This window comes from Scyliorhinus torazame, chromosome 18 (genome assembly GCF_047496885.1).
Source record: "Scyliorhinus torazame isolate Kashiwa2021f chromosome 18, sScyTor2.1, whole genome shotgun sequence".
NCBI classification, from domain to species: Eukaryota; Metazoa; Chordata; class Chondrichthyes; order Carcharhiniformes; family Scyliorhinidae; genus Scyliorhinus; species Scyliorhinus torazame.
In genome coordinates, this window is record NC_092724.1 from 32679891 (window position 1) to 32707648 (window position 27758).

The window sequence follows — 27758 nt, forward strand, 5'->3', positions numbered from 1 at the left end:
ATCATTGTTTTGTATCTGGGCTCATTGTGAACCCAAAGTGGCTGTTTAAAGATAACAAGGTGATAATTGTTTTGTATCTGGGCTCATTGTGAACCCGAAGTGGCTGTTTAAAGATAACAAGGTGATCATTGTTTTGTGTCTGGGCTCATTGTGAACCCAAAGTGGCTGTTTAAAGATAACAAGGTGATAATTGTTTTGTATCTGGGCTCATTGTGAACCCAAAGTAGAAAATGAATGACTGCCATTCAAACCGGGAGAAAGGCTGGCCACTATACCGCGGGGTACGTACGCTTTGTCCCGAAGCTTTGTGTAACAATAAAACTGCATTTATCTGATCACAGCAAGTCTGACTCTTGAAGTGGTTGATTTTTCCCACAACACATCCATGGGGCAAATGAGGTTAATAGACTAATTTAGCTAAATATATTAAAGATTACCATTTTCACAGATTAAGTGAGAACAATTGTTTTCTGTAAAATCATACATTTTGTATGAAGCAAATGAAGCAGCGAAATCCTTAGTACCCGCGCTTTTAAAAAAATCATGTACGGGTTGTGGGCTTGCTGGTTAGCCCAGCATTTATTGCCCATCCCTGGTTACCCTTCAGAAGGTGGTGGTGAGTTGCCTTCTTGGGCCGCTGCAGTCCTTAACAGAAAAAACTTCCATATAACTTAATTGGGAATACAATGTATAGAATGAAGCTGTGTATTTATTATATCTGTATCTGATGTATTGCAGTACCAGTTCAAATCTTGGTCCAAAGTAACAGCCTATGCCTTGCCTCCAGGAATGTGTTTGTGAATCATAGTCTGGCCAACTGCCGAGTTTGAACTGTTGAACCACGTGGCTTTATACAAAATCTAGAACTGGCAAAGCGTAAGGAACAAAATGTTTCTGTTGCACTATCTCTACAGGGGACAGGCTTTTGGCATAGCAGCAGACAGCACGTAGTTGTGTGACAGTGCCAGTAACTGGGAGAACATAGAAAGCAGGTTTCAGATTATCGCAAAACAAATATAACGCCAACACTGTCCATCACCAACAAAGTAAGAGAGATAAAAAGGCTGACAGTTAAAGATCCCCCTGTATCCATTTTTCAATTATTTTGGAATAAATAATTCAGGACTGAAATTGAGGACGTCTTTTCAGTAAAGATGTGAGTACCATGTAAACATTGAGAAAAAATGGCTTGTCTCAGTGATCCTAAACTCTTCGGTGTTACAAAATTATGGGTTGGAGCTTTACTCTCCAGAACATGAGTGCATTGTCCAGTCTGACATTTCAAAGCAGCTCTGTAGGCAAGCCTCATTGTCAGAGATGCTTTCCAGTGATTTTCCCATGTGCTTCCTGAACATCCATCAGCAACTATATAATTTCTTTGCGGTTTCTGCTGACTTTCCATTGAAGTTAAGGCAGGAGTTTGGGGATCCCCATGGTAATTATGGCTTGCTCTCTTTTGGGCGAGATGTCAATCAAGGCTCAGGGCTATTTGTTCGGGTCCTCGCTTTAGGTGCATTTGAAGGATGTGCATTCATACAATTTGTCACCTGAATCTAGGCATGGAACATGTCCGCGATTATTGACACCTTCCGCCAAGTTACAAAGCAAACCAGCAAGCCTGCTCTCACGGCAACAAGATTGCAACTAATCAGTCCACTTTCTCAACTTGGTCTTGCTGGGGTTCAATTCCATTGGTAGCCTTCTAATATTACTAGAAATGAAAGACAAGAAGTAGGTAACCAGACACGACTGCTCAGAGAAACAGGAACGCTATCCTCATCAAAATAATTTTTTCTGTACATCAATTACTTTTTATCAACTGGTGGCAGGCTGGCATTTTAGTAACTCAACTGGAGGCCAGGTAAGATAACAAGGTTGAGACAGAAGCAGTTACGGGAAAAACACAACCTTGCTGATTCTGTCAATATATCCCCGGCCCATCCATGGCCTCTCTCCATTCCCATTAGATTACTTCACCACTCTTCTTCATTCCATACTGAATGCCAGCAGCGGTCCATTATTTACTAAGGACCCATGTTGTTATTTCTCATTGGATACCCAGACTGTCCAGCCCTTTGCTACCAGAGTTTCAAACTGCAAATGGTGACTGGTGGTTAATTAATTCTCCTAAAGGAGACCCCAGTTGAAAGATTATTATTTCCAGTTGCATAGGCAGAATGCAGCAGGAGAAAGATTTGTGGCCACACTTTTGATTTAGGACGAATATAATATTCTGACAGATGTGTTTGTAATGTATTGGGCACCTGTCAGATTTACTAAAGCTGAACGGCCAACCCAATTAATTTTGGCTTTGAAAATGTGACATTTTAACGCACTCATAAAAATTAGCACAATTCCATGAGTTTAAATGTATTTGTGCTCTGACATACAAAGCTCACCCTACTGTTTCCAATGATTGACAGTGCTGGATGTTATCCGTGCTCTTAGTGTTTCAGACTCAAAAGTTTGTGTTTGGATGTTTGTGGCATATGAAAAGAATTATACGGGGACAGGGAAAGCATGAAGGGTGAAGGCAGAAAAGGACACAAATGCATTTTAGACAGAGCCTTGTCACATGATTCAGTAACATCAAAAGCACTTTCATGTCCCAATGAATTACTTCCAAGACAAACAGTAACAATGCAAAATACACAAGATCAATGTACCATTACTGGCAGGGGTAATTCCTCTCTCTAAGGAGTTTGATGTCCTCTCCCCACTCCCCCAAAGCCAGAATGATATTTGGTATGTGTTCAAGGTTTGAACAGAGTCTTGGATTTGACACCGGAACAGAAACCACAAATATATATTTTTTGCCCTTTTGCTGCACTGTAGAGCTAGCAACTCTCAGTTTCACTTCATCGGAACCTGTAGCAGGTCCATGTCCACAGACAAGAAAAATACCTGATGGATTGTTTAAATTTGCAATTTTGATTTAAACGAAAACAGAAGTTATTTTGGTGACTTAGTCAAAATTTGGTTAGCACTTTTAAACAGACATCAGTAACAAATCACCCAAACGGGATTCTGCCGACTTTATGCAATCACTTTTGTATTCGCCAGCTTTCTCCCTGAGATGATTTGCTTTGTAAATCAATCATTAATCTGCCTCCATGAAGGGATCTAATTCTGGCTGCTTGGAAGGATTTTAAGAATTTGTTTCGATTTCTTTTGCTTAGACTATTAGCTTTTTGTAAGTAACGTGGGCAACCTGAGAAGCCAGTGAGTGACTCCAACCGGTTAGTAAAAGGCCCCTTTTCACACAGAAAAATGTACACAGCTGTGAACCCACCTTGCTTTTCGCTCTGACAGGAAACCGTTTCATATAAACAAATATGGAGCCAGCACTTGAAATCTTAACAATTCCAGTCCATTTCATTCCAGAATCCTTATTCTAATCGTAAATCCCTTACTGAAGCAAACTGGCTGTGCAGTGTGCATGGGTCGGTTTGTGTATTCAAAATGTGCATTTGAACCCCTGAGTACGATCTAAGATTAGCAATTCAGGCAGCGTGCTCACCAGCCACAAAGCCGAATCACAAATTTGATGGGCCTCATGTTTTTTTCTTGTTATTACTATATTTTTAATTTCCTTTCCTCACCTGCCGGTTGCAAAGCCAGCTTTCCTCTCCACTGGGTACCCAAGCAGCTGCTATTTATCGAAGGCCTGAGGCAGACTGATTACTTGACTGGAATGGGCGGGCGGGGGGATGAGCGGTGACAATAGTGTGCCTGCGGGCCTGAGAGACATTCTGATTGTTACTGCAGACACAGTCAGAAGGGCCTGAGACACAAAATGTATTGCAGGGAAGAGCAATACACTAAAATTTGGCAGTGCTGTATTTTCACAACAATCTGCTGGCCGCTCCCGTAACCGCTGCAGACCTTGCAGTCTGTGGGGGACCCTGGCATAAAGCTGCCAATGTCTCTGGTTGGAAAGGCCGCGAGAAAACAAACAGGAAAGTTCTCCACAAGTAAAGACAGAAAATTCTGTAGCATTTGAGGAGAGAAAAAGAGTTCATGTTTCAGGCCTGAATTGGAAACAGTTAAGTCATAACAGGTTTTAAACGCATTCGGGGGCAGGAAAAGTGGGAGGGATGGAAGTGGGGGGTTCAGGGGTCACGTCTATTTAAAAATTACAATCCAATCTCTCCCTGCGCTGAGGAGTTTCGGTGAGCGGGGCTCCTCAGTGCAGGAAACGGGACTAAGTGCGGTCTCGGTTGTGTGTTCCCCACTGAGGCTCTGTCTTTAACATAGAACATACAGTGCAGAAGGAGGCCATTCGGCCCATCGAGTCTGCACCGACCTACTTAAGCCGTCACTTCTACCCTATCCCTGTAACCCAATAACCCCTCCTAACCTTTTTGGTCACTAAAGGCAATTTATCATGGCCAATCCACCTAACCTGCACATCTTTGGACTGTGGGAGGAAACCGGAGTACCCGGGGGAAACCCACGCAGACACGGGGAGAACGTGCAGACTCCGCACAGATAGTGACCCAGCGGGGAATCGAACCTGGGACCCTGGCGCTGTGAAGTCACAGTGCTATCCACTTGTGCTACCATGCTGCCCCTGTGCTAGCATACGCGTTACATAGCGTAGTATTTCTCGGCGCTGCGAGCGCCGGGAAACACGTGGCTAAACGTGCTCACTATGGGACATAATTCCCATTTGGTTCAACCGTGCTCAGTACTGCTTTAAGACTGTCATTTTTTTTTAACTGTGCTGTCAGCAGTTGCCTGCCTTCTCTCTGTGTTTTCCCATGGTTTTGAAGTTTTGGTGCAAATCTGGCTGCTCTTTTTAAAAAAACTTTTAAAACTTGTCTTTTTTATTAAAAGGAAAGCCCTTTCAGTGATCTCTGGAGTTTTTTTTATGGCCATTAGGAGAATCTGTTTTGTTGTTTCATTTTGATGTGCCGGTTTTTAAAATCAATTTCACTGGGATACCTGGGGCGGGATTCTCCAAAATGGAGGCAGAGTGTTCGCGCCGTCGTGAACGCCGTCGAGGTTCACGACGGCGCGAAACGGCCCCTATCCTGACCGATTCAGGACCCGATAATGGGCTAGGAGCGGCGCCGCGTCATTTACGCGCCAGACCCCATTTGATGCCACCCCCCCCGGTGCAGGATCCCCCCTCGCGGGAGGGCGTCGGACCGGCGTTGTGGGAAAATTTGGTGACCCAGGCGATTCTCCGAACCGGCGCGGGAGCGGAGAATCGCGCCCCTGGTGTTCTTGAGGTCCATGGGGTTGTTAATTTTTAAAACTTGTGAACTTCTTTTGAATACATCAGAACCTCTCCATCATTGAAGCGATTTTTGCCAATGAACCCCTGACATTGGAAGCTTGTCAGTTTTCAGCCTCTTGATAGGCGGTTGGGCTAGATAGGATACGTGATCGGCGCAGGCTTGGAGGGCCGAAGGGCCTGTTCCTGTGCTATATTGTTCTTTGTTTTTTCTTCTTTCTCCCCGTGCTTCAGGACACCTTGCTGCAGTTCATTCGGGACTTTTGTTTTACTAAAGGCCTTGCTTTCTGTGTACATTTTCTTTTTAAAAAACTTTGCAACCACTCTTTCTTTAACTTAAGTTCTATTTTTTAAAAGTTAACGCCACAGCTCATGCTTTGCAGGGTTACTTTGCCTTAATTGTTTCTCCATCTATTTCTGAACTTTTGACTCCACTGGCCAATTCAAGTTTCTTCTGCATCTATCCCTCAGGGTCTGGCAATATCTCAAATGAGTCTATTCACCCAGAGAGAGGCATTCGGGTGAGTACATTATTTTTCAGACTTTGATTAAAACAGGATACTCACAGGCGCGTCATGATAATTTCATCCTCGTCGCCAGATGTAATCATGCACTTTCACAGACTTCATTAGAAACACAAAAGGTATTTATGAATACGTAAAACTGTGCAGCAGCACAAGGAGCCACATGCTTCAGTCCCCTACATGTCTCCAGCCTAAGAGCGGACTCCATCCCCTGGCATGATTACCCACTCTGCATGCCGATTGGCCCCTCAAGCCAGGTGACACATACTCTGCTAAGTTGCCCTTAAAGGGACAATCACCACACCTGGTCTGCAGTTATTTAATCCTTTGCCTTGTCTGGCATTTTAAATGTTGCAGGAATCAAGGAAAATGCCCAAATGCCTTTGTAGGCCACTTAGATTTGGCCGTAGCCTAGTCCAGGCGCAGACTAAGGAGCATCATTCTGGACGGGAGAACACTGTGAGGTCGGACACCCAACACAAAGGATCTCCCACCTGCATTTCCGCTTTACTTGAAATGGGAGATAAGCTCTACGTCGTTGAAGCAATAAGGAGCATTTGCTCTTTAGTAGTTTATCATCATATTGCCATTCTGCATTTAAACACAGAAGAAGCTCACCAGTTTCAGGGCATTACAAGTAAATGCCAATGAGTGTAAACCCAACACACAAATGTTGCTATTTTCCAATTTACATCTCTGTATATGTGTGAGGAGCAGGTGCGCTAGCTGTTTGCAACCCTCCTCACATGGAGTTATCTTTTTCCTTGTTTACTCATTCCGTTGATCCTGCTCTTCACCACAGTCCCATATGTCCTGTGGATCTCAACCATGGTTTACTGAGCAGCAGTGAATCCTGTGCTCCTATATGCTTTATGCTTTGGGGACTTGGACAACCTACAGCAGGCACCGTAAAGCACTGGAGAAGTGCCAACAACAGCACCTTTGCCCGCTCCTCCAAATCCGATGGCAAGAAGGATGGTCCAACAGTAGTGTCCTCTTCCAATAAGCCAACTTTCCCAGCATAGAGGTCCCAATCAAAATGAAGAAGGAGAATTTGGGAAGGCACCGAACACAGAGAGATTTTTGTTAGCAACTCAAAGAGGTGAAACTGTGGTGTCAGAGGGTGTTCCCAAACCTCCAATCAATGCACCTACCTGACCCGCCAAACACAATCTGCCCCACATACGGGAGAGTCTGCATTCAGATCGTGTATTGCACTTATCAGCCATTTCAGAATCCATCGAACTGGAAAGGAAGGAAATATTCCTCAACCACTAGAGACCACCGAAGGAGAAGAAGATGCTGTCCTCTTCTCCTGGTCCCCATTACCAGCTCACAATAATCACAGCTCCATTTTCAGCTGAAGGATTAGGAAAGGTTCTATTGGAGCCTGCAGCTGGGCACACAGGAAAATGTTCTGCTCCAACAATTTCAGGCCCACTAACTTGTCTAAATTGTCTACTTGTTGCAGTTATTGCTTTTTACTTTCAGAAGGACTGTTTTCTTCCTATCAATCCAATGTTGCGTGCTGTACCGTCACACTTGGACCAATTTAATTGGACCTACAGCAAAATCGTTTATTTTGTCTGTATCTTCATGAATTGCATATTAGCATGTGTGTTTGTTTTTTGTTAGAACTGCTCACCAACACACGGCTAAATATTGCTGTAGGTGGGGTAATGAGATGTGTAAAATATACAGCATTTCACAAAGGTTAGAATGAAGCTCAACATTAAATCCACAGCAGTGATGTTGTCAGCAGGAGACAGAGATGGTTGATGATAATGATATCTCCAAAATAGCGTAAACTTTCATTATAATGCCATCATTGGGAGCCAGACAGAACCCACATTGTAATCATAATGTACATTTTAACTGAAGCTCATTCAGTTAGGTGCAATCAGTTTCCTAGGTTTGGACTGTTGCCCAAACCCCCCTGAAAGTTTCAAAAGTCTTAACAGTTTGGGAGCAACAGAAACGTTACGCATTATCTCAGGCTACACTGTCGGTTTTACATTAAGACAAAATGGTTTTGGGTGGACAGCGATCATCCGAGATATAATAATAATCTTTAGTGTCACAAGTAGGAGTACATTAACATTGCAATGAAGTTACTGTGAAAAGCCCCTAGTCGCCACATTCCGGCGCCTGTTCGGGTACAGAGAGGGAGAATTCACAATGTCCAATTCACCTAATAACACGTCTTTTGGGACTTGTGGGATGAAGCCGGAGCACCCGGAGGAAACCCACGCAGACACAGGGAGAAGGTTCAGACTCCGCACAGACAGTGACGCAAGCTGGGAATTGAATCTGGGACCCTGGAGCTGCAACAGTGCTACCCACTGTGCTACCGTATGAAGTGAGCCTCAGCAGACCTCCAGGCACGTTAACTCCCTAAGATGCAAGAGCTCCACAAAGCTGACTGACACCTGCTTAAATTTACAAAGAGTACAGCAAATACGGCCTCAAATGTTGGTAGGTTATTCAGAGACTGTTGTATTAAGATATTTTGTTAAGACTGATGGAGATTGCAGGGATATGTAGGAACCTTTGTGAATCAAGGAATGACGTGGAATCAGACAGCATTTTGTCAGTACTTTTACATCGGTGCTTGTTTTGCTAGTTTCAAGAGCGTCAAAACAGCTCCCTGCACTTGAATGCTGAAACACGTTCCCACATTGCTCCACATCAAAGAGCAATAAGGCCCAATTAAACGTTTGAAGTATAAGTATAAGTAAAACATTCTGAAAGCGATCCTGCTACTTCAAGCAGTGGACCATTGAAATAAAAGGGGGGAAAAAAATCAAATCTGAATCAGAAAATGCTGGAAACACACAGCAGGTTAGGCAGCATCTAACAACAAGTGAACATCATCAGTAGAATGCTTCCTCAAAACTGAAGAAGAAAATGTCCACTAGACAAAATCTCTGAAGTTGCTGCAACCATTTTACAAACCTAAAGCAGATCCCTCAGTGTTGGGTGCATGACCAAGAAAGCACAACAATGCCTGTACTTCCTCAGGAAACTAAGGAAATTCGGCATGTCCACATTGATTCTTAACCGGTTTTTCCAGATGCACCATAGAAAGCATCCTATCTGGCTGCATCACAGCCTGGTATGGCAACTGCTTGGTCTAAGACCGTAAGAAACTACAGAGATTCGGGTGGCATGGCTGCGCAGTGGTTAGCACTGCTGCCTGTGGAGCTGAGAACGTGGGTTTGATCCCGGCCCCGGGTCACTGTCCGTGTGGAGTTTGCACATTCTTTCCGTGTCAGCGTGGCTTTCACCCCCACAACCCAAAGATATGCAGGTTAGGTGGATTGGCCACGGTAAATTGCCCCTTAATTAGAAAAAATAATTGGGTACTCTAAATTTATTTTTAAAAATTTTAAATAAAGAAACTGCAGAGAGTCATGGACACAGTCCAGTCTTTCCCGCAAAACCACCTCCCATCCATTGACTCTGTTTATACCTCTTGTTGTCTTGGGAAAGTGAGAAGTATAATCAAAGACCCCTCCCACCCAGGTTATTCTCTCTTCCAACCCCTTCCATCGGGCAGCAGATACAAAAGTCTGGGAGACGCACTAACAGACTCAAAAACAGCTTCTTCCCTGCTGTTACCACACTCTTAAATGACCCTCTTATGGGCTGAACTGATCTCTCCACGCAAGTTGTTTACTGTGTAGCACTACACTCAGTATGCTTCACCCAATGTTTATGTCTATGTATTTACATTGGGCGCGATTCTCCCCCCCCCACGCCGGGTGGGAGAATTGCCGGGGCGCCGCGTGAATCGCGCCATGCCGCCCCGACCCCCACATGCGATTCTCCCACCCCCCGGAAACCAGCGGCGCGCGATTCGCACCGGGCCGCTCGGAGAACCGGTGAGCGGCGATTCTCCGGCCTGGATAGGCCGAGCGGCCGCTACGACAAGACAGGTTCCTGCCGGCGCCGGCCACCCCTGGTCGCTGCCGGCGGGAACTCTGCAGGAATGCTGGGGGGGGGGGCGGCCTGTGGTGGGGGGGGGGGGGGGCTCCTTCACCGGGGTGGCCTCCGATGGGGTCTGGCCCGCGATCGGGGCCCACCGATTGGCGGGCCGGCCTCTCCCCGTCCGGGCCTACCTTCTTCCGTGTGCGGCCCCAGAACACTGGCGCCATGTTGGTGAGGGGCTGGCGTGCTAAGACATTCCCCGTGCATGCGCAGGATTGGGCTGCCCCAACTGCACATGCGCGGGTTGGCGCGGCGCCCATTAGGTGCCGCGTAAGGACGCTGGAGCGGCGTGAACCTCTCCAGCGCCGTGCTGAATAGGTAGTGCCCGGGCCCTGTTCGCGCCGTCGTGAAACACGACGCCGTTCACGATGGCGCGGGCACTTGGTCCGCGTCGTGGAGAATTGCCCCCATTGTGTATTTATCATATGTCTATGTCTTTCATGTATGGAATGATCTGCCTGGACTGCACGCAGAACAGTACTTTTCACTGTACCTCGGTACACATGACAATAAATTTAAATCTAAATCTAGCCTTCACTTACTGTATTGGCAAAGGTTCCAGGATAGCCATTTAGGGACTGTCCTGAAATAAGTGTTACTCTTCTTGACCTCAGCAAATGGAAGCGGGTGGGGGCTGTTGTGTGGGTGGCGGGGGGGGGGGGGGGGGGTGGGGGGGAGATCCTGCATCTATTTGAGGCCCTTTTCGTAAATGTAGCTGGACCAGACATTCAGAACAACAACAGCATAACTGGCAAGTTTTTTTAAAAATCCACTAGTGTCTGCTAACAAAAAGATACATTTTCAGAATAATTCTTACTTAAAAGTGGAGACTAAAGGAGTAGAAATATTTCTTCTCCCTAAAGGTCCCGAGGAGCACTAACGGCACCCGCTTGCCTCCCTCCTGATTGCCTCTCCCTCCTGTCAGTCCCTATATCTTTTGATGTTATTCCTTTCCAATAATTATCCAATTAGTCTTCATCAGCCACTTGTGGTAAAACATTCTACTTTCTCATAGATGTGTGTGTGAAATGCATGCTTCATTCCCCAATTCCTTCTTTCTGAGCCTGTTCTTCATTGTTACCAGTTCGCTAAACAGTGGACACAATTTCACTGCCCTCAAACCTTTTCTCATTTTGTCAGCATTTACTTGCTTCCTTCCCTAACAAACCAACAAAATTGTACTGCAGGCTATCTTTTGGTTTATGCTGTCCATCAGATGATGTGCCATCAATTTGTTCTCAGGATGTGGGCAACATTGGAAAATGTGTCTATATTCCTCAGCCTAGATTGTCCAGAGAAGACAGCGATAGGACTTCTCCTTGAATTACCAGAGTGGTTACCTTGGCTACCATGCTCCCGCAATTGTGATGCGTTGGGAATTCCAGGGTTTGGGCACAATGGAAGCACAGTGATATATGTCCAAGTCAGAATGGTGTGTGATTTGGGCAGACAGCCTGCTGATGATGTGTTCTGCTGTTGTTCTTCTTGGGGTTGGAGGTTGCAGGGCTGGGAGGTTCTGCTGAAGAACCCTTGGCGAATTGCTGGAAGACATCCTGAGAACTTGTATACCGTACCCATAGTGTGTCAATGGTAAAGGGGTGAATACTGAATTCAGAGGCAGGGGTGCCAGTTAATATACTTATCAATCCTAGATTATAGCAGCTTCTTGATTATAGTAGTTGCATCTAATCAGATGATGATAGGATTCCCATCATTGTCCTGATTTGAGCCTTGGTGTTGGTTGCGATGCATTGAAGGTAAAGCCGCTTAGCTGCTGCAATCCCAGTTCTTTCAGTGTGCAGTCACAGAATTCCTACAGTGCAGGAGGAGGCCATTTAGCCCATTGAACCTGCATCGACCCTCCGAAGGAGCACCCTAACTGGACCCACTCCCCTGCCCTATCCCTGTAACCCCACCTAACCTTTTTTTTCTTGATTCTTTCATGGGATGTGGGCGTTGTAGGCAAGATCAGCATTTGTTGCCCGTCCCTAATTGCCCTCGAATTAAGTGACATATTTTGAAGAGACAGCCACATTGCTGTGGATCTGGAGTCACATGTAGGTCAGACCAGGTGAGGATGGCAGATTTCCTTCCCTAAAGGACATGAGTGAATCAGATGGGTTTTTGCAACAATTGACAATGATCTTCATTAGATTTATAGTTCCAGATTTTTATTGAATTCAAATTTCACCATCTGCCGTGATGGGATTCGATCCCGGGTCCCCAGAGCATTACCCTGGATGTCTCGTTTACTAGTCCAGTGACAATATCACTGTGCCACTGCCCCCTGAACCTGAACACGAAGGGGCAATTTAGCATGGCCAATCCACCATAACCTGCACATCTTTGGACTGTGGGAGGAAACCGGAGCACCCGGAGGAAACCCACGCAGGCACGGGGAGAACGTGCAGACTCCACACAGACAGTCACCCGAGGCTGGAATTGAACCCGGGACTCTGGAGCTGTGAGGCAGCAGTGCTAACCACTGTGCCACCGTGCTGCCCCAATATTGTGCAATATTGTTAAAAAGAGGACATCGGAACTTCTGTAGAATAGAACTGTTTCAGTAATTCACTGGATGGTTAAATCATCCCTCTCAAACTGTTTCCCTGACATCAAGATTCCTGACAATGTTGCAGTGTTATTACATAAATGTTACAATGGGTTGCATCGAGTCTACAGCACTGAGGCAGACTGTTCAGCCTAACTGATTTATGCCAGCATCAAAGCTGCATAAAAGCCTCCTTCCATCCTTCTTTATCCCACCCCGATCAATATATCCTTCTATTCCTTTCTCCCTCGTGTGTTTATCCGGTTTCCTCAAAAATACAACCAAGCTATTTGCCCCAACCATTCCTTCATGGGCAAGTGTGTTCCATATTTTAATCACTCCGAGTAAAGAAGTTTCTCCTGAACCCTCGATATAAAAGCAAGTACCCTAAAATTATGCCCTCTGGTTTTCGACTCCTCCACAAGTAGCATCATTTTCTCTACATCTGTCCTATCGATCACTTCCAGAATTTTAAAGACATTTAAACAGGTCACGCTTCACCTTTCCCTTTTCTAGAGAATGGAACCCCCGGCCTGTTGGCCTTTCCTGATGAGTAAGTGTGGAATTCACTCCATTATTTCATACTATTTATCAAAATTCTACATGAAAAAACACATACCATAAACTTTTACTTTGGATCCAAATGTTACTGTATTTGTCCCAATTTTATACAATGGCTGTGAAAGACGACTTATTTTAAAATGCCGCTTTTCCAAAGCATGGATTGTTGGTATAAATTCAAACAGTGTAACAATTAAAGTAAAATCTACTACAATTCATGCTAAATGAATAAATTCCGCTCCGTGTGATCGAAAGCTATCATCATCTGCACATTTGATTTGCATAAGGCCTGGTACAACCAACTTAAATGGAATCTTCATCTGGCTTCACTCTTGCAGCAAGGCATCCAATTGAATTTTGATATTACAACCGATACCCTGTTTTGGAAAATGTTCTTTGAAAACTGGATCCGTTTTCAATTTGGATTATTGTGATCCAAAGTGAATTTAATCCTTACTATAAATGAAGTAACAGAAGTAACTGCTGGATATGTGCCCTACGCAAACATCATTGAAGTGACATAAGTTCATTACACTTGTATTGCCCTGCGTGCTTGCCAGACCCTGGAGTCACTTCAAGACCATATTTGCATGACACAAGCTTCAATCCAAATGGAAGAGTGGTAGATTTCCAATTAGGTATCCATGGTTTTACATGGTTCTTGCAAAGTTGCTTATTACATTTTGGATAAAGGAAACATTCAATGTAATTGTTATAGAGTGGATTTTGCTCGTGTCATACTCCATAGCAGAGTACTGTGCACCCGTGTGGCAAAGGTCATCGCTCACACATCTTGTTGGCACTGAGTTTAATGCAGCGATGTGGACCCTAACTGCAACCCTCCGCTCAACACCCCTCCCCTGGCTTTCTGTCCTCGCAAACATCACTCCTCCAACACATCCGTAAACTGATGAAAACTCACAATGCTGGCTAAACTGTCATTGCTGCTCCTCGCTTTCCACTTCATGACGACCTGTTCAACCCACCTACTCCCGCCTTCCCTTCTCGGTGCCTTTAATGGAGCACACCTTCCTGAGCAAGATCTATCAGCCAACATCCTTTGGATTAAGGAAAGGCAATGATAGGAAGTCAATAACAAGTTCCTTGTGGCAAATCCCATCCGTCGAATGGATTTGAACTGCTGATGATGACAAAGTTCCTTGCTAAATAGGTGCAGCCAACCTTCATTGCTGGGGCCTCAGTACAAATCCCTAATGCCTTGTGGAGGGCCACAGACAGTGCTGCACATTTCCAAAGAGTGTCCCCTCTACATATCTAATCACCTTAAACTCAACAAATGAGGAGGCAATCACTTGGCCTTGGGGATTTGCATTTGCTGCATAATTATATTAATTTGCTTCTGGAAAACCTTTCAACACTTTTCCCTCTTTGTTGAGATTTTTGATCAGAATGATGGATGAAATGCATATGGGTGAGATTTTAACCCAGCCAAACCCCAACCACCTGGCACATGCAGCATTAAAATTTGGCCCATTATTATTGAACTAAAACAAACCAGTGCTTTATACAATCTACTGTTTATTTTGAGATTTCATGGATTGTGTGGCAGGCATTTTGTGTCACTTGCATTAAACATATACAGTAAGAAGTCTTACAACACCAGGTTAAAGTCCAACAGGTTTGTTTCGATGTCTCTAGCTTTCAGAGCGCTGCTCCTTCCTCAGGTGAATGGGGTTCCCCATCTCTGGATCTGTAAAGATTTAATCACCTGCTAATGCTCGCACTCCAATCATTGTCTGGCATCTTTGAATCTGTCTATATATATGTTTCTGGAACATACCTCTTCATTCACCTGAGGAAGGAGCAGCGCTCCGAAAGCTAGTGACATCGAAACAAACCTGTTGGACTTTAACCTGGTGTTGTAAGACTTCTTACTGTGCTCACCCCAGTCCAACGCCGGCATCTCCACATCAGTAAACATATAGCCATTTGAATATTTAAAACTGAAGTTTAACTCCTGTTAGTGCAAACTGATCAGCAGAATTGCTCACAATTATTTCCTCAGGCTCCGTCAGTCTTGTTTCTTTTTAATGGTTGGCTAAGAAATAAAGATCTTGGAAAGTCTTCCAAACTGGAAAATCTCCTTTACCATCAGTAATGTGCACAATGGAGGCAGATTGAAGGTTTCTAGGAATTGTAGTGCAAAAGACCGAACAGGTTCAACTCAGCCAGGAAAGATGTGAAATAAATTGATAAACATCAATGAATTAAGGTGGGTGAGGTGATAAGCTGCTATCCTTTTCAAGTTTTAGCTTGGTTTCTTTATCTCTGTTTCTGTCTTGTGCACATATTTTCACCATCGCTCACCCTCCTCCAACTGTTTGGGAACAGGGTTAATCTGTGTGGGCCAGTGCAGCAAGGTGTCCATTATTACTGGTTCCTCCAACCACCCATACCAAACACTATGATGGGGCATCATAAACTACCCTATGAAATAACATTTGCTAACAACTGACGTTAATTCCCCATGCAAGCAAATCCAAAATTAGTTGACAGGCAACTGCCACTAAATTTTTCTTTTGGCTGAGGGTAAAATGCTCACTCCATCCTTTCATTCAGATTAATCAAGTGCATTTAAGGACTTCATATATTTTTCCATAACAAGAAAAGATTAATCTTTGCACATTTCATAATATACTGATGTTGGTGATTTGTTAGTGATATTTCAAGTCTAATCCTTTTATAGACAGGAGGTCAAGTAAGGAAAAGAAATTGCTTGACTCGTTACTGAATTAAAAGAGATTGGGAGCAAGCAAATAGATTGCATATTCCAATAATTTACTTTGATCAAATTTACTTATATGCAGATTTGACTTGTCAACAGTTACAGTGGAAAATCCGAAACTCAATCCTTCTCTAGTTCCCTGTTAACCGGATGATGTGCAGGAGCTTTATCCTCTCTCAACCCCACTGATCAGGCAGGACTCAACTTTACAGCTGTTTTATTCAAGCACATACAGAGGAGAATTTAAATGAATTTGATTTCTTGTAACATTTACCGAAAAGTATCGTTCTGCGTACAGTACAGTACAGATAGATCGTTCCATTCATGAAAAAAATAGGACATGCATAAATACACAATGTAAATACATAAGCACAGGCAAAATACATCTCAAGTCAAGCAGATGTACAAATCTCAGATCAGTTAGAGTTCATCATTGTTGTACATTTTCGACAGGTACAATTATTAGCATGTACCAATCACAAATTAACATGATGTGCTACTTTAATACAGTTACCCAATCACTATTCATGCACGTATACAGAGATTATACTATCATGTTTACTGTATGGCTATGACCTTCAGCACTGAGTTACAATGGACAAAGCAGCATTGTATATTTTTGTCAGAAAACTCCCACCTTGCTCAATTCCCACATGGTCTTACAGCTGCATCTTGAGCCCTTATAATACAATTGTACTGAAATGTTATTTTCCCCTTTCAGCAATGCTCGAAATGCATGCAAGAATGTTCTTCAGAACTTTGTTCTGCACATCACATTCAGTTTTGTTTGCTTCTGATGTCCTTTAATTTACATTTCCCTAAAGCAAAGATCCATGCAACAATTCAGCACCTCAATAGGGTGGTAATTTTGAGCAACTGTATGAATGCAAATGTTTCAAATAGACAGGAGGGAACTTAGTCCAGGACTGAAATCAGCTACAGATTCACTCTCAAGTAAAATCAGCAGGGAGATATGTGACTGGGCTAACTTCTCAGGATTCCAGATACCAGGAAAATCAATAGAGTAATATGAATGGCAGATGACACCAATGCACTGAGATCTGTTCCACAAGCAGACCGAGGATACAGTTTCAGAGTTGTCTGTTTGTGTTATGATGCAAGACTTGAAACGGAGTCAATGGCATTGGCTGGCCCACATGCTTTTATTTGTGTCAGCAGATTTGAAACAGCTTGTTCATATATGGGAAATACTTCAGGAGTTGGGTTTGGTTTATTACAGCACCAAGAACAATAACATCCTGCATTTATGTTACAGATGCCCAAGGAAGAAAGTAGAGGCTGCTTTAGATGAAACGCTTCAGAAGAATTGAAGGGATAGACAGTTTGAAGGTGATCATTTGGGATTGGACGAGTTACAGATGGAGGATGCATGAAGCCCAGGAGAGGCAGCAATGAGAAATTTAAATTTGAGGTGTTTGGCGACTGGAAACAGTTGAAAGAAGAGAAGGTTGAATGGGTTGAATGGGTGTGGGTACTTGGGTGTGGGAGACGACATCAGGAGCACAGTTTTGGATGAGCTGAAATTTATCGAGGTTGCCTGATGCAAGGAATGGCGTCCGAAGGTGATTATGAAATGGATAATCATTTCAGAGAAGATAGGTTGATGTAAGGATGGGCCAAATGATATTACAGAGGAAAGATAGTGGACGGTCTTTGGGGTTGAATAACATGGGATCAAACAGGATGTGAATGTTTTGAACAGTTTGGAATAGCCTGAGACCGTGGCCGGGAAGAGGAATGGAATTGTTTGTGAGGCTGTGAAATCTAAGTTGGAAGTGAAGGCAATGATTTTGTCTTAGAAATTAGAATGTTTATAATATTGGAATACTATTAGGCTGCATGCATCAATCCATTGTTATGTATTTAACTATAGAATCCTTGCTTTGGTAAAAAACAGTCACATTACAGTCCATTGAACCAGCAAAACGTTGAGTGACATTGAGGCTGATCTCTGGGCTCAAGTTAAGTGCAGGATGAAGATGAGTGGAAGATAGGGGCCGGGTAGGGAATGGGTTGAAGTTGGTGAAGGGTGTGTCTTAGGATTGGGGTGGGCGATTGGTATGGGGATGAGGAAAGGGATGGGAGTGGGGATGAAGAAGGAGGATGCTGGGGTGGGCATTGAGATATGTGGATGGGACGGGGAGCAGGGATGGAGTAAAGGAATGGAGATAGGGATGGACATGATGATGGTAGATAGTGAGATGTGGGAGGAATTATTGGGGGATTGGAGCGTGGGGATGGGCTGAGGTTGGGTTGGGGATGGGAGTGAGAATAGAGGGTAAGTGATGGTGGGATAGGAATATGGGGATAATGATGGATTGGAGAATGGATTGGGGAAGGTGATTGGTTGAGGGATGAGTGCAAGGATGGATGTTGGGAATGGGTTGAGGGTGGGTTGGGGGTGTTAGTGTGAATAGAGGATAAGTGATGGTGGGATAGGAATTGGGGATAATGATGGATTGGGGAAGGTGATTGGTGGCACACTGGCCTTGGGTGACTGTGTGGAGTTTGCACTTTCTCCCTGTGTTTGCATGTGTTTCCTCTGGGTTTCCTCCCACAGTCCAAAGATGTGCAGGTTAGGTGGGGTTGTGGGGAAAGGGTAGGGGAGTGCGCCTGGGTATGGTGCTCTTTCAGTGGAATGGCCTCCTTCTGTACAATGGGAATGATATGGTTCTGTGGTTGAGGGATGAGAGCAAGGATGGGTGTTGGGAATGGGTTGCAGGATGGTGGAATGGAGGTGGGGGGATGGTGATGCAGGTTCCAGCCAATCCATGAGGGTGCCCCTCGAGCACCATCTGACCAGATTGCTGCTATTGGGTCAGCTCCCCTGCTGACTTCCAGTTTAAGATGGCCTCATTGTCCTATTGCCGTAACAAGGACTCAATTTACGGAAACCTATGAGACTGCTGCCCGACTCAAGTCATACCTCATACGTCTGAAAACCCAGGCATTTTAAAATTGCAGTGGATTGGGTCAAAGTGGTTAGTTCCCCCCTCTATTTTAACTGTCCAACCCTATTATTACAAAACAGCATGTTTTCTGACTCACTGTAAGCAACGTCATGGAGTTTCTGCTCGGAGGATATTTGGGCAATGGAACAAGATACATAATTTTGTCAAGCATATGTTTACAGCAAGGCTCTGCTGATATACAATATCTAACAGCTGTGGAATTTTCCAACAATCAGTTCTGAATTATTAATTCTGTAATCTGGATATCATTGTGCATGAATGATACATGTATAGGCAGTCAGCACCTATTATGATAATTGCTGCAGCAAAAAGATTATTCTCCGCCTACATAACCCTGAAACACTGTACACATCAAATAGATTTTTAGCAGAGAGTGATTTTAAAGCAACAAACTATTCTTGGAGTTAAGAATCCAATCCGCTCAGTAGGATGACTATCTAATATGATAATCCACAATACTCTACAAAATCTTTCACAGCCCTTTAAAACTGAGAACGACATAACTTCCCATGCCAAACCAGGAGTCTGAGGCATTAATGTGACGTGAACAAGAAATGTTCCTTGAGATGCCTGGAAAGCAATTTCCTTTTAATTAAAATGACTTGTTTCATTCCAAAAGGAAATTTGTTGCAGCCGTGTTGTAAACACAGAATCCTTCACTCTTAGTTCGAATGCAAAGCAGGATGATACCCCTCAACATGACAATCGTCGTGCCCACCCAATCCACCGCTGGGAGCTTGGACAAACTTCAAACATGAACTGCTGCCATTATTATGGTGAGCTTATCGATAACAGAATAAAACATTGCATCACCTCAATGGTTAGCAGCTCTCAGTCGACAAAGAAGGGGTGCACCGGCTGTCTTAATCCAGCATAATAATACAGTGGCCACCTCGTACTTTCATCAAGCTGAAAGACCAGATGCACAAAGTGGTGCACAGAATAGAATAGAATCCCAACAGTGCAGTAGGAGGCCATTCAGCCCGCCGAGTCTGCACCCTCTGAAAGAGCACCCTATCTAGGCCCACGCCCCCACCCTCACTCTGTAACCCCACCTAATCTTTTTGGACACTAAGGGGCAATTTAACATGGCCAATCCACCTAACCTGTACATCTTTGGACTGTGGGAGGAAACCGGAGCACCCGGTGGAAACCCACGCAGACACGGGAAGAAAATGCAAACTCCACATAGACTGTCACCTGAGGCTGGAATTGAACCACGGTCCCTGACGCTGTGAGGCAGCAGTGCTAACCACCACCGTGGTGCACGTTCACAGGTTCCACTTGCGACATCCAGCTCAGTCGTCCAGGCACCAATCGATGGGATGAACTCATGTAAGGCCGCCATCGATGATATACTGGATTCTTCTCATGCTATTCGATGAGGGTTCGATATGTGTCCCAATTTTGCCAGTTGAGCAAATATGGGATGGTTTGAGCCCATGATGTATGTGCACCTTTGTCAGTATCTCAGGGCACAGATCAGCAAATTCTGCCATGAGAATCCTGCTCTCTAGTGTGGAGGCTACTGCCACAGGAAAGACACGCCCAGAGGCTCTGTTCTGTAGTCCTTGGTTGAGAGTGTGTAATCTGGTAGGCATCAGGTCCTATGGTTTACCATAAAGAGAAAGCCATATGGTGTCAGAAAAGTGGACTAATTGTTCACAGTGGAATCACATGGACATCACAGCTCCCTCTGATGTCGTACTTACCCTGGAAGTCAGGCATGCAGTATACCAAAAGCACCATTTACAGTTGGTGAATTCCTGTGGATTATGAAATCAACTGTTGTGCTTGCACTACATGCCTGCTGCATCTGTACTGCAGCTGAGCATTATCTCAAAGCTTTTGCTCATATGTCTCCTAAAGGCACTAGTTTTCTGAGGCACCAGCTGCCTGTTAATGCCTCACCCAAGTGGTAAGGTGACAGCTGGTATTTCAACTGCAAGGAGCATCACAGGCAAGCCCAATCCTGTTTTCAACTAATGTCCAAGGAATTTCAAGAGGGGGAGTCATGGGGCAGTGATCAGGAACTTTACTCTATCATGATTCTTCCTTTCCCTACAGTCTGGAGTTTGAGATGCCTATGACATTGCCTGAAGTGAGATCAGATAATTGGGTCCAAAAACAGGGGTGGGAAATACGGATTTTGTCAATCTATTCTCAGTTTCATTATTCAGCAAGACGTTGGAGGGAAACAGGTTTTTGCTTTGTGAACAAATAATATCATTGTTTCAAGATGAGACCTGAGTCACTGTTTGCTTTAGTCAATTTAGACATTATATCATAACTTAAAACCTTATGACAGGATCACATGTTAAGCATATTTCAGACCTTTGTTTGTTGTAGGCTTTGGTTGTACCTTCCAACTTACAGTCATTTATTTTTAAATTCAGGAAACCTTTGGCCGAAAACAGTAATTCACAAGCTACCCATGGCGCTGCATTTCTGCCAAAGATTTTAAGACTTGAAGTTCAAATAAACAACGTTGAATGTCATGAAAAGCATTTTGAATACTTTAATGAGGGTGGCACAGTGGTTAGCACTGCTGCCTCACAGTGCCAGGGATCCGGGTTCAATTCCAGTCTTGGGTGACAGTCTGTGTGGAGTTTGCAAGCTCTCCCCATGTCTGCGTATGTTTCCTTCAGGTGCTCCAGTTTCCTCCCGCAGTCCAAAGATGTGGTGGGGTCCACTGTGATTCCACATGTTAAATTGCCCCTCAGTGTCCAAAGGTTAGATGGGGGTTAGGGGTTATGGGGATAAGGTGGGGAATGGGCCTAGGTAGTGTGCTCTTTCGGAGGGTCAGTGCAGACTCGATGAGTCGAATGGCCTCCTTCTTCACTGTAGGGATTCTATGGATAATCAGCCAACTTAGGCTCCGGGAGTTCAGGGTAGCATTCTTACCTATAAATTAGGAGGGCGTGGATCCCACTCCACTGATTTAAACAGATAATCTAGATGAACGTTCCAGTGCAGTTTGCATGCTTGGTGCCATGTCTCAGGTCAGACGTTAAATTGAGGCCACATCTGTCCTCCCAGGTGGAAGTGAAAGATCCCTTGGCACTATTCAAAGAGGTACGGGGGAGTTCCCGCTGATGTTCTGGCCCAAGTTGATTCCTCAATCAACATTACAAAAATAATACCAGGTCATTCACACATTGCTGTTTATAGGAACTTGCTGTGCACAAATTGGCAAATGGGCATGCCTTGTTTCCTATATTACACCAGTTTCCTGCACTTCTGGCAATTTGGGATATTCTGAGGTCCTGAAAGGTGTTATATAAATACAACATTGTTCTTTCTTCCTTCAGTGCATATTTCACTTCAGTACAAACCTATCTAGTACCTCGAATGTAGCAGGAAACAATTATAATAATAATCATCTTTATTGTCACAAGTAGGCTTACAATAACACTTCAATGAAGTTACTGTGAAAAGCCCCTCGTCGCCGCATTCCGGCGCTTGTTCGGGTGCACAGAGGGAGAATTCAGAATGTCCAATTCACCTAACAGCACGTCTTTCGGGACTTCTGGGAGGAAACCAGAGCACCCGGAGGAAACCCCCGCAGACACAGGGAGAACGTGCAGACTCCGCGCAGACAGTGACCCAAGCTGGAAATCGAACCTAGGACCCTGGCGCTGTGAAGCAACAATGTTAACCACTGTGCTACCGCGCTGCCCAAATAAGCAGCTTATTAATGATTGATGACTTTCTGCTTTTTGAATAAATGGCTATTTAAATCAGTCTGTTTATTTTATCTTTCTCCACATTTTCTAGAGGTGTTTTCACTGAGTTATTGGAGTGTTTAATACTTTACATAAGTGGCAATCAAAGCAGAACTGTAACGCAATCTAAAAGAACGTTGGAACGATATTTAAAAAGGAAATATGAAGAAGGATTCAATGAAAGAGTAAGAAGACGGGATTTGTATAGATAGCTCTATCAAAATAGCATGGTGACCTTCTAGGTGGTGTAATTTCAGGTATAAAGTGGACACATGTTTTTGATCCGTTCCCTTCTATTGGTTTTGCACTCCCATATCGTAAATATTGGATTTTTTTTCTCTCTTTCTTACTCAAACACTGTGAGTGTGGAATCCTGCATCTCCTCCTATTTGAGCCACACCGATCAGAACAGTAATTTTGCAGCATGGTGAGAAGACAATATGATTATATTAACATCAATAATAGCACAGCAGTGGCTATATGGTGGCATCACCTCAGTAGGGCTATGATAATATGATGGTATGCTGCTGAACTAGTAATAGAGAGAAAGTGAGTTTAAACTACTCCATGGCAGTTTTATTACAACTACCATGTTGAGATTTTGAGTGGAAATTTCTGGCCCCGTCAGTTGGGCCGCTGAATCTCTCGCGGCGTGTCCCACCACAAAGGGGCTGGAAAGACTCGTCTTTGACTTCTGTTTTTTTTAAATCTTGGAATGAAAAAAATGTTGGTGTCAGTTAAACGGACCATGAAGCTGGTGAATTTTTGTAAAAACCCAAACGTCCTTTATGGAAGGAAACATGCCATCCTTACCAAGCCTGGTCAGTATGTGACCCCCAGTTCCACTTGACGGCACTTGCTTTCTGACTGCCTTGATCAGTGGCCTGGCAAACCTCCCAATGGGCCAATCCAAGAAGGCCCTCCATCATTTACTCAGGGCAACTGATAGTGGGCAATAATTGTCAGTCTTGCAAGGAACATCCTCATCCTGAGAGCAGGCCAAAGGAAAATTGACCTTCAAGTGTCAAGATAATGAATAAATATTACTTGACACAGGTACTGTAGGTGGAGGGGGGAAGTGTGAGTAGCAAGTTTTCATGCTGCCAGACCTGCTGAGTTTATCCAGCATTGTCTGTTTTAATTTTATATGAGAACTGGGTTAGTGGAAGTGGAAGTCAGGGGAGTGTTAACCTAAAATACCACAGGCCAAATCCAACCCTCACAGCTTTCAGAGTCTGTGTTAGTTATGCAGGCACTTTCACTGTCTTTGCACTAGGGGCTTTTCCTTGGTGAAATTATGAGCATCCTACACCATTACCACAGTAATGCTGTCACCTCGGTACAAAAAGAAGGATATATTCCCCTACTGCTAGCTCAGATTCTCAATCTGGCTTGTGTGAAAAACAGAATTAACACTGTGGACTATTTTCCTGACCTTAGCTCCTCTCAGGGAAAGCAGATTACCTGGACACAAAGCTTTGAAAAATAGGAGAAGGCCTTTGAGGCCAGATCTCCATCCCTTCCCCTTTATGTTTCAGGATCATGTACCAGGGACTCCTCCAAAGGATGGATCTGGGCCCATATCTGAAAATGGGCACAAGCAAAAGTTCTCAAAGAATTGAGGGGGGGTGGGGCACTTCTGGTCCTCTTGTCTGCACTTTTGTTGGAAGGGAATTCATTTCTGACATGCCCGAGGTAACTGGCAGTGAGTGCTCCATGTGGGAATTCCTCCATTTGGAGAGTTTGAGGGTGCCAGACAGCAAGGCAAGAGAGAGCACTGCTTTTCTGATGAATCCATATTACATTCATCAACCTATCTCAGTCCACATATTGTCACTGGTCACAACTTCCAGTCCTTTAATTGCGAATAGGCTGAATTACTACATATTAATCTATGTCCTTCGACATGTACATTTCATTTTATGTTTCAAAGAACCAAACCTAGGAACTACACTTGTGATTTTAGTGAACATACCATTGTTTAAGAATCCTTGATTTTATGTTGTGATGGTGACATTGTGCTATTTATTTTAAATTATTTAAGGTTGAGAAGGAAGGGCCTTCATGAACAATCTCAGCCGGTACGGGAATTGAACCCACGCTGGTGGCATCGCTCTGCATCACAAATCAGCTGTCCAGCCAACAGAGCTAACCAGCCCCCAGCTATGTGCTTAAAATAAGCCTAATGACAATCTCCTACTTAAACTGTTTGAAGATCTTAAAACTGTGGAACGCCTTGCCACCCATGATTTGATTTCTTCCTCCTACAATATTCCAGCGTTTAATAACCATTTAATCATTATGTTCTGATTTACCTTGCCTTCCCTTTCATTTTATGAACCTTGGTGTTGCCCTGCTTTTAATGGCTTTAGTTTCTCAATTTTAAAAATAAATTCCACTGGGACTCTTTTCTAACATGTAACAATTCTAAAGGGCATCAAAAGTATGACGACTCATAGAACATCATTTCAAAACACCACTTTACTGGAAAAACCTACAGGGATCTCAGTTCCCTCACAACCCACCTTTGGCAGCCAATGTGTGTTGCTCTGTTTCTGTGCGCAAGCCACAAATTCCTCGGTGACAGTTCAAAGCGAATTCTGCACAGCACAAGGTGCATTTATGGTTCTGATTTCATGTTGAATGTAATAAATCTGCCTGTTAGCGAGATATTCCTTCACCCAAAACAAATGCTTTCAATTTGAACTCGCTGTGTAAATGTTTCTGGGCAGTGCGCATAGGAACTATATTATGCCAGATGTTTCCAGCATTCCGCCACAAGAAGTGAGATATTAAATAACAGCCCAAGAATTGCAGGGAAAATAATGTGGGGGAGGGGGATTTTCCACAACCCCCCCACCCGTGGCGTGTTTCTCGGCAATGGGATTTCCCATTGAATCCACCCCCCACCACCAGGAAACACGGGTAGGGGTTCACTATCGGCAGGACTGGAAGACCCCACTGGCGAGAACAGCCACAAAATTCCACTCCCCCCACAAAAACAAGTTGATATGCTCACATTATTTGGGCGTAAGGTGGGCAACAATATGCGACCAGGAAGAGATACAACATGAGCTGTGGATCACTGCAAATTGCTGGGTGATTTACACTGCTCAGTTTTTAACCTTGGAATAAAGGGAGTTCGCCATCAACCTTTCTGCTGGCACTTATTGAGAGCCAAGAAATTGCTGCATTTACACAATACATATGAATTAATCACACTGCAGGCACCTAGAACTGGGATTCACATCACCTTGTTACTTTGTTAGCGATATGTTATGCTCCAGATGTATCACAACTTTAGCAGTGTGGAAAAGTACAACTTGGCATTGTGTAGTCTGACTCCCACAGTTAGTAACTAGTTCTAAGAGAGCTTTACATTTTTATTTTTGGCTTACCTTTCCTTGCTGTTTCTTTGCTCCATAAAATTCCGGCAGTGCAGAAGGAGGCCATTCGGCCAATCGATTCTGCACTGACCCTCTGAAAGAGCACCCTACCGAGGCCCACTCCCCCACCCTATCCCCATAACCCCACCTAATCTGCACATTTTTGGACACTAAGGGGCAATTTAGCATGGTCAGTCCACCTAACCTGCATATCTTTGGACTGTGGGAAGAAAACTGAACACCCGGAGGAAACCCGAATGGGAGAAACAGCAAACTCCACAGACAGTCACCTCAGGCTGGAATTGAACATGAGTCTCTGGCGCTGTGAGGCAGCAGTGCTAACCACTGTGCCACCGTGCTACTCTCTTAATCTGCTGCCCTTCTTCCCCTCTCTTTATTATTCATCCTGCGTCTAATTTGACCTTCATTCACCCTATTCTGTTGTTTGTTCTGCTTCTTTCTCCATCCTTTACGTTAGTCGGGTAAAGGCGTGGCGTTCAGGAGCTCTCAGATTCTCTGTTGGCGTCGGTGCCGCTGCACTATTATCAAGTTATAGGTCCAGCAACAGGGTGCGTGAAGATAAAATGACCAGCAGGCCGAAGTGAACCATCACTCATAGTGATATGTCCCCTAATTTCTGGGCCAGTATCAAATAATTTAGGTTCCTTGCGGCTCTTGGTTCCTTGTCCTTCTGATTGCAGTTCTGGTTCAGTTATTTACAATCTCAGTTGGGCTGCAGGTTTTTACAAAATACATTTAGAGAAGCAAAATAAAGCTCAATGATAATTAACGTTGGATGGGTTCCAAATTACATGAAATACCTCATGATCATGTGCTGCGAACAGAAATGATTACCTCACACCCTTTGCAGTTTTCTGGCACATTTATCAAGGTAGACGAGATGGATGATGAAATATTGATTTAACATTTCAGTGCAAACATTGAATATAATAGAGAACCTGATGATGGTTTATGAACAGGGAAAATAAATGGGACCTTGTCATAACAGATTCCACCAGAGAAAGAATTAAGTACTGACAAAATCTTAGAGACTTAACAGTTCTGGAGTTAACTTGCAGATGGTCTGTAGAATAAAGGGTGACAATTGATTTACCAGCTGTTTTTGCATTCTTGACAGTGACGGCTAAAATATTAAAAACGCCATAACGAACTCTGACTCCCCCTTTCTCGCCTCTGATTTCTCAGCCCTCCGATTCCCTCCTCCTCCTGGGACTGCACCCCACCTCCCCCCGCTGGTCATTGAAGTTTTTAATTTCCTATCTCCCATCCCCCATCTCACCAAAGCCTTTAGCAACCCTTATGTCCTGTATTGCTGGGACACAAATGACACAAAACGCCCTGAATCAAGTATACCCATAGTATGTCATCGTAACATGCTTGGTCGTATGTACGTGAGCATGTGCACCTCTCCCTAATGTCATAGGATAGTTTTCACAGGTGAAGAAAGCAGCAGGGATGTGGCAATACCTCATTTTATAATCGAACATGACCCATCTGCGTGTACAGCATTTACACATCAGGAATGGGCAGGAAATCATTGCATACATGTGGGAACATGATTATGACTCAGAGGTAAAAATGATGCTTTTCCCCAGGCAGTTATATGATTCTGTTCCACTCCCTCCACTATTATTTCATACTTGTAACAATAAAACAATATTATTATTATTATTATTCCTGTTATCTGGCAAGTATCCTCTGATAACACCAAGCGATAGCACAACATCAGGATCCTAAAGGAACTGTCGGAAAGTAAAAACCTTCTCCGCCTGTCTCCAGGATACCATTTCTGGCCCCCTACTCCATATCGCACCTGACGTAGGTTCAGGCATTCCTGCAGAGATGCAAGCCACTGGGATTGCATTTCCAGTCCTGAGTGGCCAGAAACCCCAGGCATGTTGGCGAAGGCAGTAAAAAATCAGGCCTGGTTTGGTTTGACTCTTACTTGCTGCTAATTAGTGTTGCCAATTGGATGGACTTTGGTGATTTGGTCATATTAAAGCATGATCATGTGATGTC

The 27758-nt window shown here is 44.1% G+C and overlaps 1 long non-coding RNA gene across 4 annotated transcripts; it reads left to right on the plus strand.

Moving 5' to 3' along the window:
- Positions 1-3111: 3111 nt before the first annotated feature.
- On the plus strand, positions 3112-26831 carry LOC140395101 (uncharacterized). Of its 4 annotated transcripts, none has more exons than XR_011936104.1 (5): positions 3112-3239; positions 5714-5763; positions 16891-16964; positions 22385-22517; positions 24377-26831. It is a non-coding gene; the product is annotated as an uncharacterized lncRNA (long non-coding RNA). The 4 variants fall into 4 exon arrangements; XR_011936107.1 differs by lacking the exon at positions 3112-3239 and adding an exon at positions 3837-4045; XR_011936106.1 differs by lacking the exon at positions 16891-16964.
- The last annotated feature ends 927 nt before the right edge of the window (positions 26832-27758 follow it).